The sequence below is a fragment of the Podarcis filfolensis genome (assembly GCF_964270895.1).
Source record: "Podarcis filfolensis genome assembly, chromosome: 4".
Classification (NCBI taxonomy): domain Eukaryota; kingdom Metazoa; phylum Chordata; class Lepidosauria; order Squamata; family Lacertidae; genus Podarcis; species Podarcis filfolensis.
Genome location: NC_139607.1, coordinates 30081079 through 30084788, shown reverse-complemented (window position 1 = coordinate 30084788; position 3710 = coordinate 30081079).

Genomic DNA, 3710 nt, shown 5'->3' with positions numbered 1-3710 from the left:
TTGAGGAAGCCTGTTCTAACCCATGTTAAAGTATTGTGATAAATAAATAAAAAGGTCCCTGGACTTTTGAAACAAAACCAGAAACCAGGGAAACAAACCTAAATGCTCTTCTTCTGATGCAAAAACAAGTGGGTAAAATTATATCCCTGGTTCACTTTTCATTGCAGAATTTAAACAGAAATCTACATTGTCACTGGCACTGCTGCTTTTGGACATTTTACTTTGGAATTTTAGCTTGGTGTAGAAAAAAACCCAACCCTTTCCAACCTGCTAATGTAGCAGAGCAGGGTCCTCATATTATTTGTACTGTAGATATAGAGAGGAAGGTGGCACTTTTAGATGATCAGCTGGCTGAAATAATATTGCATGCTGCATATTTGGAGAGCTAGTGAGTGAAAGTAATCAAATGAGTCAAAGTAAACAGCATTTGAGGTAATGGATTTCCTTTGAATTTTAAGAAAGGTGTCTACTCTGATCTGTGATTAACTGAGATACCATGCATCGCCATATATGCTGTGCAAACAACAACCACCCAGCAGAAACTCTAATAAAGGGGAAATAAAAAGAAACACAGTACACAATAGAATTATGAAATACAAATATTTAAAATATTTTTTTAAAAAGTATATATAACAGCAGTAGCAATGTGCAAAAGCAGTGAAAAGCAGCATAAAACAAATTATTGATTTGATGCCTGTCATCAATGTCTTTAAAGACCATCTGAAAACAGGAAGAAATGGAACCTGAGAGATCTGACCCAGGAACATGTTCCATAGTTGTAGTGTCACCACCAGGCCCTGTCCTTAGTGCCATATTTTCAATGGAGAAAATTTAGGCGTGTATTCTAGAAGTGCCTGCCTATTCACTTTCAGGGGTGATGGTGGACATCAGGCTATTTTAAATAGTACCAGCATCTATTTCTTTTTAAATGATGATTCAATTTATTAGCCTCTGAACAGCAAGGCTATGGTTCTTTGGGGTTTATGAAAATGTAAATTTTGTGACTGGTGCTAACAACCAACTTGTGTTGAGTGAACATATGCATCATAGTGATGGGTCACCCACCTGCTCTCTTGTCTCTAACTTATACAAAACAATCAGAAAAACCTACCAATTTGGTGTAAAGACCCTCCCTTAAATTATGGCAGGGAGCTGAAATGTATAACTGTCCTGCAGTATGATTATTCTATTATTTATCAATATAAAGTGTAATTCATCTCCTTCCTATTCATCACAAATAAGACAATTTTCTCAACACCAGTACCAATTCATAGTTCACCCTCAACTTTTAAATGTTTGAATCCAAGCCTGAGTCATTCCTTCTTTAAAAATGTAATGAACGTAATCCACTCGTTCATTCTTGGCTTCAAAATGAGAGAACACTCTGACTGATGCGTTTCATATGTCTGCCTCTCGCAAAATCTAATGTGATGTTTATTCCTTGCCAGAAAGACAGATGATCGTCTAGGGGTTTGCCTTGCTCTCAGATGCTTTCTCCTGGCATACACAGAAGAAATAGCAGGCAGGAGCGCTAAAAGTTCCTAATAGGAACCATGCATCACTGAAATTAAATTGAACATGTCACTGGGGCGGGGGGAGGAATCACACAGACCGCAGGCGGATATCTATGCATGGAGCAACCCAAATACAGTGGTACCTCGGGTAAAGAACTTCATTCCGGAGGTCGGTTCTTAACCTGAAGCACCACTTTAGCTAATGGGGCCTCCCGCTGCCGCTGTGCCGCCGGAGCACGATTTCTCATCGTGAAGCAAAGTTCTTAACCCGAGGTACTATTTCTGGGTTAGCGGAGTCTGTAACCTTAAGCGTCTGTAACCTGAAGCATATGTAACCCGAGGTACCACTGTAAAGAGATGGACTTTTTCTCTCCTCCTACACTATCCCTTACTACAGATTCCACTCCTATGGATTCCACCCACAGATTCCACTCTCTAGAGGCTAAAGGCAGGGATGGGATAATGCGCCACTTTTTGTACTCTGTAGTCTCCTCCACCTATAAACCCCCAAATCCCGAGCTTTCAAACAAAACAATTCCAACTCTCTCTCTCTCTCTCTCTCTCTCTCTCTCTCTCTCTCTCTCTCTCTGTGTGTGTGTGTGTGTGTGTGTGTGTGTGTGTGTAATGATTCTTATTCCATCTGTTTGTAATGGAATGTTTTTTAGTATAGTCTCAAAGTGCAGCAGTGACCTCTGTTGATAACAGGTTGTAATGAACTCCAAAACCCACAGGTGGGCAATACTTTAGGACCAACCAATTTGGTAGGTTTTAGGCAATGACCTGTTCATTTTGCATCTATTTTGTTGAAATTATAAACACTATATATTTGCATGTAGATCTGCGGAGAAAGCATAGCAAAACCCAGTTTAGTGGGAATTTACAGCTTAGTGGGACAGTTTAGAGCCATTCCAATCTGGGTTCCAGCCTGGCAATGGAACTGAATCACCCTTGGTCACACAGGCACTGAGTTTGCACCCCACAAGTTCTGTAATGGATCCTCTGTAGCTTTGTATGAGTGGCATGAGTCCAAGTATCATCCCACTTTCTGTGTGCAGGGAGTGGGAGTCTATGGGAGTGGTTTTGGAGATTTTTGTTTCACGCCACTTCCCTCTGACTTGCTGACCTGCAAGATATTCAAACAAAATGAAACCTCCATAAGGCTTCATGGAGATTTCAGGAGATACATTCTAGAGGTTAAGTCATTCCTTTCGATTTCTTTACATTAATACGTAGTATTCTTGAATTACATTATAGTCAATAAATTTAACATCTCAGCAATGGCATCCTGCGAGGATTTCTGCGGTCAAAAGGCAACTTCTCCATTTTTCTTTCTCGACCCCCACCCACACCCCAACTAATGCCTGCATGACAGTGTCTGAGAAGAAAATGCTTGATTGCAATGGGTGTTCTGGGATGAGCTGTAGCTTAGACACACAAAGTTACAGCTAACCTGTTCTAACCTCCTATAAATCCACAAGGTGAGAGTTCTGGAATACTATTTTTTTTTTTAAAAAAAATTACTCTCCCCGTACACATGCTCCTAACTCTGTCATTTACTGACTGAAGGAAGTTTGAGGGTGTGACTATAACCATAGGACTTTTTTCAATTCAGGCACAACCAACCGTTAGTGTGGGAATTAAAACCTCACTCGCACTCGAATAGCAGCAACGTGTGACCGAAGGAGCCCACAATCAGCCCCAAATCCACACTTACAAATGTCAGATCAAACAGCAACTAGGCCACTATAAAAGGCAAGTGTGGAAAGACCCAGAGCTTTTGAAGACCTGAGCTTTCCTGCCTTAGGCCTGCGTTAAACTCTGATGCACGAAAGAGATTGTGCAGCCTGCAGCCATCATCAGCAATATGATGAACCACCTGTTTTTACTGCTTGTCTTGGATTGCCTAAGCGGCATGGGAAAGTTGTCAAGCAGCCAGCAGGTCTGCTGGAGGGCACACTCGGCTCAGAGAGTGTCAGGGAACTGCCATCGAAACTAGAGGAGGAGGCGAGGCTCCACAACGATGCTGGAGAGGGGCCAAGCAGGGAGAGAGGCAAGTCACCTGTTGGGGAAGAAAATCAGTGCTACACCAGGGATAGAGGGGGGCCAATGGGGGAAGCAGAGAGCAGGCTCCGGGACTCTTCACTGGACACCAGCGGGGAGAGCACAGGTCCTCTGCTACCCACGCCCTCCCTGCGC